The following is a 12,644-nucleotide window of genomic DNA, read 5'->3' as shown; positions in this document are numbered from 1 at the left end:
GTTTTTTTTTTCTAGCAATGCTTTAGAACTTTGGTCAAATTAAGTGAAAATAATGACTAACCATTAATCATAAAAATTTGGCCTACATCTTATCAGTTTATCATTCTTATGTAATTTTTTGTAAACACACTGGTGTTGTATAGGTCTACTAAAAATGAAGAAAAGGTATAGTTATAAATTCATATTTAAAAAATAGTCTTGCTGTAATTTTGTCCTTGATCCCATGTTTTCCTATTGTCTAACATTCTCATTTTTACAGATGAATATGAATAAAATATTTAATTAAGACACTTTATCTTACTATAAAAGTAATTTCGAGTTAATGAATGAATGCTTTAAATTGCTTTAAATTTAGATGTTTTTGTTTTTCAAATTTAAACAGTCTAGATAGTATTTAGGATAGGTGGATAATTGTATCTATATTATATCATAAACATGTAGCCTGGGTGCCAGCCCGAACCCCGCCCACAACATTTTTTGGTCGGGAAGTTCGGTCTGGACTCGATCCGTTGAGGAGTAATTATGCTCGGCTCCCAAAAGGCCGGGCCAATCAAATTGCCAGGGCGGGCTTTAATCGATGATAGACAGATGATCTGCGGTTACGTAATCACCCACGTCACCAAAGAGCGCTTGATTTGAATTAGTTTACAACAAAGACGACTGCAGCTGGAGAATTGAGATTTCACGAGTTCACACTTACAAATAAGTCAGATAGAATAAATGCGTATATGAGATTTCACGAGTTCACACAAATAAGTCAGATAGAATAAATGCGTATATGACGTGCTGTCCGAGGAGAGGGCTGTGGGCTCGGTAGCCATACTCCCCCCGTGTTCCTGGTTGTGAGAGAACAAGTCAAGAGTGGGTGGTGGAGGGATGCTGAAAAACTGTCAAGGAGGTAAGTTGACAGAGTGAATATGCTTATTCATGCTGATATAGGGTAACGTTAGACATGGTATTGTTTGATGACAAGTTGATATTGGATTGATTATTTGTACGTGCTCCTCCCGAACTTTGTTTATGAAACATCATGTGTAGATTCGCGTCTGTTACAGAAGATATCCACAGCACATTCATTTTAAAAGAGGAACAGAGAGCCGCGACATTTTGTTGGTTGAAAATATGAATGAAGAACATGCGTCATTTACTCCGTTGCTCTGATTGGTTGTAGGTCTATCCAATTGAGTGCAGAGTTTTTTTTTTTCCTGGTTCGGTTGAGACACGCCCCATAATCAAATCTCTATGGAGCGGTATCAGACTCACATTCTGACTAGAATATGAGTATGACGAAGTCAGGCTAATAAACATGGTTTCTATGCTCTTCTTTAAATGATAATACTTTTTAATTATATGTCCATGACCCACCACACCCGAGAAACTTCTTTTCTGACCTGCAATTAACTATTGTACACAGCTCTGGCCAATTAATAATTGGTTCATTACATATAGTTTGTGGAGCATTCAACATCCAATTGGCTATGGTGATGTTTTAAAAGAATAACGAGTCTCAACCACAATTCATAAAAATAAACCTACCCATACTTGTTGAATTTGTCATTTTGGCTGTCAATATAGATATATATAGGCCTAGTAAATATTAAAAAAATATATGTCCTTCTTAGAAGGGCACAGAACTTCACAATCAAAGGTGAGTTAAGTAACACTAAGTGATTTCTCTGATAGTATCTTCATGATCAAAACATACTACTTTTAGATGAGGTCTTATACTATATTATACAGTGAGGTTTTTATTTGCGCTGGGTGCCTTATGGCCTAAAACATAAAAGTGGGCTCTACTTTGTTTCGATTGCTGTTCAGTGCACAGAGCATGCCTTCAAGGAACATCTCTAATTTTCATTTTAAACCACAACGTCCTATATAGCCTATGGGAAAATACGTACAGCTCAGTTTGAATTTAGAGCTACATTCATGTATGTAATATAGTAACCATTATGTAATATAGTAACCATTGTGTCACCAAACTTGGCTGTGACTACTGAGGTCAGAAAAGGGAAATATTACTACAGCAGGAAAGGCAAACAATAAACTACTATCAAGACTACAAATTGCACAAACTAAGTAGCTACAACATTTAGTTTAGTTGGACCTTGCTTTGTATACATCAATACAATTGAAATAATTATCACTTAATTTGACCAACGTTTTAAAGCATTGCTAGAGAAAACAACTGTTAAAGCAGCTGAAGCTTAACATTCATGATAAAGTATGACAGTTGTGTATCAAAATTATTTTCAGTTGAGTGTAAAGCAACATTCAAAGCATGCAGCATGCAACTCCAAGTTCTTATGTTAATAATAATAATAATAATAATTCATTACATTTATATAGCGCTTTTCTCAGCACTCAAAGCGCTTTACATAGAAGGGGGGGATCTCCTCAACCACCACCAATGTGCAGCATCCACTTGGATGATGCGACGGCAGCCATATTGCGCCAGAACGCTCACCACACACCAGCTTACTGGTGGAGAGGAGACAGTGATGAAGCCAATCAGTATATGGGGATGATTAGGAGGCCATGATGGACAGAGGCCAAGGGGCAAATTTGGCCAGGATGCCGGGGTTACACCCCTACTCTTTTTCGAAGGACATCCTGGGATTTTTAATGACCACAGAGGACCTCGGTTTAACGTCTCATCCGAAAGACGGATGTTGTCTTGAGCTATCAGCCTATAATTAAATAAAAGCATATAATTAATAAAAGCTATTTTAATAATATACAGACAACTTTGGGAGACAGAATAAATACACAAATATATTTGTAAATATTTATTTAAACATGCAATATTTAAAAGGCTTACTCTCAGTCATTCGTGAGAAACGAACAGTTAGGAGTAGTTTAGGACAAAACGCGATCTGAGGCGCTCACGCTAATAATTTCTGTTCCACTCGCCTGTGGTATTGGTCGCCCCCGCCCACGCTATGGTCTCGTGAATATTCATGGTAGCTCCACCCATTGGAACCAAATATTTCTTTTACACAATCTCTGTCCTTCAACAGATTCACAGCAGGAATGCTGGAGATCACTACAATTTCCTGAACAACTTTCTCCTCAAAAAAACATTGTGATTTAGTACTACTAAACTTTCTCAAATACTTTCCGATTTCAATAATTCCCAATTGCAAATAAATAATCCTTAATTTTTGGCTTTAACCCAGGAATAATTGAGCCTTTCCAACTCTATCTTCACTTAATTTAAGTAGAGAACTATTCATTTTCCAATATAAATGATACCTGTTGCAATTTGTGTTTAGAGAAATATTAATTTTTATTGATATAGCCTTATGATCAGTTATGGTGTTGCCATAATATGAATATAAATATTATTCATATCGAAATTAGAGACAAGACAAAAGTCAATCCTAGAACATCTGTACACTGTATCATCTAAACATTTCTCTCTCCATATATCAATAAGATCAAACCATTTTAAATTAGCATTTAAATTTGAACATTCTCTTGGTGGCCATCTGTCAATAGACTCATTCAAAACAACATTAAAATATCCTCCTATTATTAAACGAGCATCAGGAAAGTTGGATAGCCAATATATGAGTCTTTCCTCCAACCAACATAATTGTCAGTTATGCTTGGTTTGGCTTTGTTTTCTATCACACTCTTTAATCACCATTTTGCCTGTTCATTTGTTCTCCTTTTCCCGCCATAATTAGTTACCATGGTTATTAATTTGCTAATCACAGCTGTTCATTATTTAGTTCATCATCACGTGTATTTAAATTCCTCACCTTCTCTAATTCATGGTCTGGTATTGTTTGTGCATTTCACACTGTTACCAGTTCTTATCGAGTCATTATTTATACCTTCTTCTTCATCCTTGGACTTAAATCGTTACACTAATAATTGGTCATTATCAGATTTACAGTTATATCCATAGACATTAACTTGTCAGGAAACAGATCGTGAATTCACAATCAGACAGTTTATTAAAAAGCTTGAATGCACAAGGTGAGTATTTCAGAAAACATCAACAGAGAAGATAAAGAGCAGTCCACGGCCAGATAATTTACACCAAAAACACACACGCACGCACCCGCGTGCCCACACTTTCATTCAGTGTGTCGTTGTATTCAATGACTTGAGATGTTTCATCTCTTACAGGTCTAGAAGGTGAACGAGGGAGACTGGAGAATCCACAGGTGATCACACAGGTAAGTATCACAGGTACGGTTATATTCCAACACTTCGGGTATTTAGTCCTAAAGTATGTGTGTGTGTGGGTTTATGAGGAGTGATTGATGATGGGTGGAGGTGATTCGATCTTCAGTGATGTTGAACGCTGTGAAGGAGTGAAGGTGGTGACTGGTGTGTCTGTGACAGTACTACTGTAAAAGTTACACTAAACCTTTCTAAAAACCAAGCATATGAAGTGGCGACACACAGTCTGAATGCAAAACTTCACCTCCAAAATTATTTTTCTGTCAAGAGATCCCTGCTGAGAGTTCTGATCCATGAGACGGCCAAATATCACTGTCCCATTGAGATCTCCACAGGTTTACATCTGAGGCAATCGAGTGAGATTCTTGAAAACATACAAAATCATTACTCAACAGTTTAGTTAACAAAAACAAGGCCTTTTAACGTTTTCTCTTAACCCCTGGCATTCAAAGAAATAATAGAAAGTGACAAACAACTTACTCTAAAACAACAACAAAACAAAAACTGTGATGGGAAGATCGGATCATTTTACTGACTCGGATTTTTGAGTCTCATTCATTAAAGGAGCTGTATGTAAGAAATGTATTTCAATTAATCATAAAATGGCCCTGATATGTCACTAGACATTAAGAAATCATGTTCATTTCAAATACTTATATCACTGACAACAGTAGTCCGGCCAGGATATTGTCATTTAAAAAGTGAAGTTGCAGCCCTCAACTGATGTTGATGTTGTCATCTTGTGTTTTGGCCTGATGCTCCACCCTCCACCTATCTACCAATCACGAAGTCAGTAGTGTTTCGGCATCCGGGTTGCCAGCTCTGCTCTAGTTACCACAGCTGCAGCTACAAACGTTTGTGCTGGATCCTGCAGCCTATCTGGCAACCTCGAGTCAGGGGGGAGGGGGAGGGGATACACCGCTCTACAGTAATTTGAAAGTGATTGCAGTACCAGTTTTGGCCACAATCTTACATACAGCTCCTTTAAAATGAACAAATCCTTTTTCAAGTAATTTTGTTCATTTCAGCAGAATATACACATCCCCACACATCAACTACACAATCATTGATCACATTTAAAATAAGGGAAAAACTAATGCAGTCAAGGCCAAGTGTGTGTGTATATATATATATGTGCATACTTTTTTCTATTGTTTTTTTCTAATACATTTGTAGATAAACTGCATGTTAAAAATATCTGTAACCTGGAACTTTTATTTTCTCAATGTAAAATTCAATACAATTGACCCTTCGCTAAGCCCCGCCCTCCTTAAAGCTTTCGCGCCTGGCACATCTATTACAGTATGTATGCACTGGTTTCAGACATTCCCAAGGAGATATTTAGTAATTTTTGGCGAACAGGTGAAATATCTGAGAGAGCAAGACAAAAGGGACTGCAGTATGCATTCGAGGGATATATCCACGACATTATTTGCAACCAATTAGAGAATAATTTTATCAAAATTGAAGCTAAAGCCTATAGGTCCCAGCGCAAGCAGCAGCCGCCTCATACGCTGACCATTCAAATGGGAAACACAGAGATGCATCATCAACAACACAAACAAAGCCCCCCTGCACGAGACCTGCGTGAAACGTCGTCAAACTATGCTCAATCGTTTGTGCTCCGTTTGTGCTGAAAAAATTTCCGTTTGTGCTGTTTCGGTTTTTAGATATTAAAATGATATTTTTAGGTCATTCTGAGGTCACTCAGCCCCCCCACATGCTCCAAATTCACCCAAAATAGTCTCATTCGTTTGTGCTTCATTTGTGCCGGTACAATTTTCGTTTGTGCTGTGTCGGCCTTTAAAATATTAGACACTGAATGAAAGCAAATTATTGACGGTGACTTCACCTGCATCTTCGTGAACGCACCACAGAGAAATGCACATTTCATACTAGGGCTGCACGTTTTCAAGTTTTTCATTAACCGTTAACCGAGGCCCTTAGCGGTTAATACTCGGTTAACCATAGTGTGCGCGCCGCAACCCCGAGATAGGCGTAATTTGCGGGTGAGACATATCCCCACGACCCCACCACTATTTTCTAAGGTCGATATTGTATTGTCCCCACCACTTTTGAAACATCTCGCGGCAGGAATACCAATACAAATAAACAAAACATCTCCAGTTAACTAGCAGAGCATTCATTTCGTTCGTTTTTTTTTTTTTTTTTTGGCGATCTAGCGCTGAAATGTTTTGTTTTTTAAATCAAGATCAAAGTGCTCGTTGCCGCTGCGATCGAGAAGGGTCTTGTAAAACGTGCGGAGGTATTATTAATTCGTGGCCACGAAACAATTCACCTGAATATTCACCCGTTCACACACACACACCAAAAAAAAGGAATAAAAAGCTGTACGAGAATAGTCGGCCTTCACTGAAGAGCTATCTTCACAGGTAAGAAAAACAGTTTAATAATTATTATTAATTCGTGGCCACGAAATAATTCACCTGAATATTCACCAATTCACAAAAAATAGGTCTTTAGCATTCACTAATTAATAGTATCAAACTGTTTTTGGCCACGTTGTAATTCGTTAAATCAAAATGAGGGAGGGAATTTGTTCAACGTGTCCACGATTTATTAAAACGAGGGAACAAATAAGTCGTCGTAACAACTAATTATTTAGATCAGTGGACAGCTAGGGAGCATAAGAACAAACAGTGAGAGAGCCCCGGCCGCGCGCGCGCACTCTCACCGCCTTCAAACAACACGAGCGCTGTATTGCTCTCTCTCCCTCGCGCATATCAACACAATAGTAAAAGGTCGGAAGACCGATTGTGTTTTATAGATTAGTAGTTTGTTCAGATAAAGTGTTTGATTAGCAAGTACATGTTTAGGAAATGCATAATACAAATTGTATGGGTTAATGTAACGGTAAACGGACTCTGCGGGTAAAACTGTTGTGATGAAATTGCGCATGCTCGAGGTAAAACTGCTGGGGTAAAGCTGTGGCTCTGCGGCTCTGCAGACAGATATTATTGTGCTGCCATCAGTGGCGCGGATACTATGGTTGTTTCTGGCTCGCGCACGCTCGCGCACAGCCTTCACTCTCGCACAGCCTTCACTCTCGGACGCGCGCTTTCTTTGCCCGCTTCATATTAGAAAACTAGTCTAGCGGTCTTTGGTGGTGTAAAAATGTATTACAACTAAATTCAGTGCACGCCATTGACGCCACTTAACCGAGCAAAATGTTTCACTCGGTTACGCAATTTTTAACGGTTAATCGGTTAACCATGGACACCCCTATTTCATACATAAGCAGAGAGCAGTCTGTTTTCTTTCGTTTTGAATTGTTCTGTTTAAAAGTAGACATGTCTGTGATACAAGTAGGCGCTGAGTTTCGGTTCATTTATGAGACCAGCTGCAGTTCAGGCGCCAGCGCCTCTATGTCCTGATTATCTATTGTCTGATATAGGCCTATTTACTTCTTATTTTGCCTATTAAATCCTGGCAATTGGTAGATGAAACATTGATTAAAATTAAGATACAATTAATACAAAACGAATTTCACCTTAAAGAAAGGCTTTGTGCTTTCTGTTTGAGGTCTCCGTGGAAGTTTTAAAGCAGTCTTTTAGTGCCGTTTTCAGAGCGGTCATGTCCGTAACGCAGTTCTCCGTCAGTTACAATTTTTTTTTTTTTCACATAAATGCAAACACGAAAAATTAAATAAAATGAATAATTTATGTTCTGCGGAGAGCCAAACGCTGCTTCATCCGGTGGGTAGTATTACTTTTGGTTTGCGCAGTGTAATTCATAGAATTACTAAAAAAATTTAACGCACATGCAATTTCCCTCATATTAAATATAAAACGCATGAGTAGACTGATATTTTTCTAATGTCTGGACTCCTTTATTAAGGGAGAAGCCTATGGATATATAAACAGACGTTTCAGTATATTGGTATTAAGTGCATTTTCTGATCATTTATATTTCAAGTTTTGACTTGCAAATGTCACGTCCATAACGCTGGAATTGACCAATTTTAAAGAATTTGTCCTCAACTATTTTTGTGGTGTAAGTCTATGTATTTTATAATGTTTACTTCAAATAATAGTGATTTGAAGATGTGGTAGCATATTGGATCTGGACTCTGGAGCTGGAAGGGGTGTGTCGCGATTCTGCCTTCTCACACCGCAACACAGGTTCGTGGATGGAGCGTCGGGATTTCGGTTTCATATTGCATATTGTTACACAGCCCTAGTCGTTTTAGAATGTTAAGTTCTACTTCTGTAGTTATTTTGGTGAAAGTAACTGGAGTAGCTAATGCATTACAATTCTGAGACAGCCTTTATTGTAAGGTAAATAATTAGGCTAAAAAAAAGTAACAAAGTAATCTATAATGTATTAGTTTGGAAGTAACTTGCACAAAACTGCTGATATTGTGAAAAATGATTAGCCTATAAATAGATATTTTCATATAATTAATATTTTAATGTTTTAATATGTCATTAAAATGTCACATTATTCTTTAGAAATCATAAGATGTTGATTTTGTGCTCAATTATTATTGGTGCTCACTGCTCAGTTAAGAAAGGCTCTTATTTTTTTATCAATGTTTAATACATATTGCGTGTTTTTTTTTTTTTTTTTTTTGATGTTTAATTTTTTTTGTGGAAAGTGAAAGCGTGATAAGTTTTTCACTTTTGATTAATTTAATCCGTCCTTGCTAAATAAAATTATTTTTTTATATACTACTTGATCAAAACCTTTGAATGGTTGTATATCTTGGTTTCCAGGAAAAAAGAACAATATTAAGTAGCACATTAGAGCTGTTAGAGCATCAAATTCATAACACTGAAGACCTAAGTAATGATGCTAAAAATTCAGATTATGGTGCGTGTATTTATGACAATGTTCATATTATGTTATTAACAAAACAATATAGGCCTAAGTAAAACACTTAGCCTATCTTGGAGTTTGTGTTATTGCACACATCCTGTGATCCGCAGTGTCCGTTAAAAGTTGAAAACGCACAGGATAAATAACAGTTAAGTGAATACTGTGATTTGGTTTGCCGTTTCAGTCTTACCTTGTTACTTCAACTAGCTACTGTAAAAATAAATAATAATAATTAGCCTATATATATATATATATATATATATATATATATATATATATATATATATATATATATATATACTTTTTGCAGCACACACGAAGACAAACGATTGAGCATGTTTGGGGTGAATTTGGAGCATGTGGGGGGGCTGGTGACGTCATAGTCTATAATTCGCTTTCATTCAGTGTCTAATATTTTAAAGGCCGAAGCAGCACAAACGAAAATTGTACCGGCACAAAACAGCACAAACGAAGCACAAACGATTGAGCATATTTTGGGTGAATTTGGAGCATGTGGGGGGGCTGGTGATGTCATCGTCTATAATTCAATTTCTGATATTTTAAAACCCGACACAGCACAAACGAAAATTTTACCGGCACAAACGAACGAGATTTTGGGTGAATTTGGAGCATGTGGGGGGGGGCTGAGTGACCTCAGAATGACCTAAAAATATCATTTTAATATCTAAAAAACCGAAGCAGCACAAACGAAACTTTTTACGGCACAAACGAGCACAAACGATTGAGCATAGTTTGGGTGAATTTGGAGCATGTGGGGGGGCTGGTGATGTCATCAACAATAATTTAATGTATAATATTTTAAAACCCAACGCAGCACAAACGAAAATTTTACCGGCACAAACGAACAAGACAATTTTGGGTGAATTTGGAGCATGTTGGGGGGGCTGAGTGACCTCAGAATGACCACCTAATATTATTTTAATATCTAAAAAACCGAAGCAGCACAAACGAAACTTTTTACAGCACAAACGGAGCACAAACAATTGGTCTATTTTGGGTTAATTTGAAGCATGTGGGGGGGCTGGTGACGTCATTGTCTATAATTAAATTTCTGATATTTTAAAACCTGACAGCACAAACGAAAATTTTACCGGCACAAACCAGCACAAACGAAGCACAAACGAACAAGACAATTTTGGATAAATTTGGAGCATGTGGGGGGGCTGAGTGACCTCAGAATGACCTAAAAATATTATTTTAATATCTAAAAAACGGAAACAGCACAAACGAAAATGTTTACAGCACAAACGGAGCACAAACGATTGAGCATAGTTTGACGACGTTTTGCGTTGGGTGGGGGGCCAACTTCACGCAGGTCTGCACGAGTCTACCACAGCAGTGGCACAAGCCAAGGGGTAACAAAATAAGGCCAGTGCCAATATCATCGGTAGTTGTCGCTAAAGCCAATGAAAACCGTATGCGGCGACCAATCGACTGTCGGTATACAGGAAGCCGGTAAGTTAAACATTTTGGTTATAGTTATGGGATTTGGCAGACGCTTTTGTCCAAAGTGACATAGAAATAAAAACAACACAATAGTTAAAATGAACAGTGAACAGGTTTAAAATGTTGGTAAGACTACATTAAGGAGAATATGTCACAGTTATCAGCTGGTGTGCCCATGTTGACTACCAGAGGGCACTCTTTTCTCTGACCTTTGCCACTCAGCCATGAACTGCAGTTCCCATAATTATTTGCCTGGACTCATCATTAATTATTGCATTCACCTGTGTGTCGTTACATTGTTTGTCTCACCCTATTTATACCACCCTATTTATAGCATATTCTCTCTGCCATTTCTCATCGAGGTTTTGTAATTGTCACATTGCATGTTTGAGCACTCTCCGTTGTCTCTGTTATTCTTTGTGGATTGTTTGCAAGTGTTTTGACCCTTTGCCTGGCATGACTATGATTCTGGATTTTCAAATAAAGCTGTGCTTGGATCATACTTAAGTCTCAGAGCAATCCGTGACAGAATAGAAATAATAAACAATGTCAATTCAATCAATAGCCTAATGAAAATATAACAATACTATAATATACAAACCATAACACTAGAGAGGCAGGTTTCCAAGTATAGCAAAGTTTTGTCATATAAAACCTCTAGCTTTGTATTGATAGGGTATTCTCTTTCAGGTCCTCAGTTACTGAGGAGAAAATTGCTTTATTAAAAAGGCAGACAGGAGCACCTATCAGCTACTTGGTAAACAGACCCCCTGTTGACATAACGGTAGGAGGAGAGAGATACCCACTAGGAAGTGGTTTGAGCCATCAGGTAAATGAATGAGATGAGGCAGTATTAAAGTAGATATTCTTTATTGTGTACTTTATATGAAATTCACAAAAAATGTAATGTACAGGGCAGTGCAGGACAGTGCACCACGTCAGCGTGATCTTCCTTGACCACTTAGCTCTTCTACACACAGACAACCTTAATCTTTGGTGATATGGAAGTTAGACAGCATGCTGACTACATACCATATTTGATTTATGTTCACAAGCCGGGAAATCGGGATTTGGCCTGACACAATTTTAAACTTTATCTTTGCAATAGCTCTTTCAACATGAACCCTGTGCTTGGCTATTCTTTTGGTCATTTCAACATCTGCATGTGGCATCTGTCTGTTTGCTCTTGCAAAAGGTGGAATGTTAAGTTGCAAACCAATCTCCTCAACTTCCTTCTCTATTAGAAAGCCTTTATCAACCATCAAGCCATCTCCTACATTGAGATAGCCACACTGAATGTACCCCTTCAAAATGTCAAGGATGTTGCACTCATTGAAAATTGTCAGAAATTGCTCCGGTGAAGAGGGCAGACACATAAATGACTGCACATCGTGGATCACAGGCCACTAGAGACTTAAGGGTGTTAGTAGACTTGTAAGTGGAGTAAGTCTGACTCTGAAACACTAGTGAGCTTGGTCTCTGAATCTTAAGTTCAGTGCAGTCTAAGATGGCAAAAGTATTTGGAAATTCTTCCTTAAATTTAGCTGGCATGTTCTCAGAAATAACATCCCTGTGTGGCCAAATAGACAATTTGCCAAGACTATCATACATATAGTCCACCCAGGAGTTGATCGGTGTGCTGACACTCTGTAAATGGATGTTAAATCTGAAGGACTTTGTGGTCCAAATTTTGTCTTAATTTCATGAAGGTCAGTAACAATTGAGTACGCAGTGAAAGTTGTTTGATCTCATTATTGACACGTTTGTATGAGAGAGGAATGTGTGTTTGTGGCGCACTTGGATCAGTTGGAATGTTAAATTCACACAAGCTGTTAAATTGCTCATAAGAAAACCCTGTGCAGTAGTGGATATAATCAGGCACATGGCTTTGGTTTAAAGCTGAGGTGTGTGCATACTGATGTTCTTTTTGAAGATGGAGTTGGCCATCCTTTGCCTCGAGTTGAAGCTTCAGATTTATGATGTCCTGCTTGTGATTGGCTAATGCGTCCTGCAGAGTTCCTCTCCATGGTCGCCTGTATCATGTTCTTCAGTAAATGACAAAAAAAGAGAAAGACAACATGGAATGTTACTAATTTGTTATTTTCTTCTGTTTTACAGCTTCCTCTCCTTGACTCTGCAGG

General features: G+C 37.8%; 1 protein-coding gene across 4 annotated transcripts in view; it reads right to left on the bottom strand.

Annotated features, from left to right (window-relative positions):
• Positions 1–12,644, bottom strand: part of LOC311304235 (uncharacterized protein) — an 807,935-nt gene that overhangs the window by 169,053 nt on the left and 626,238 nt on the right. The gene's annotated exons all lie outside the window — the stretch shown is intronic.

Source organism: Rutilus rutilus (genome assembly GCF_951802725.1).
Source record: "Rutilus rutilus genome assembly, chromosome: 14".
NCBI lineage: Eukaryota > Metazoa > Chordata > Actinopteri > Cypriniformes > Leuciscidae > Rutilus > Rutilus rutilus.
The sequence above is the reverse complement of the archived record's forward strand: the minus strand, read 5'-3'. Positions and strand labels throughout refer to the sequence as shown.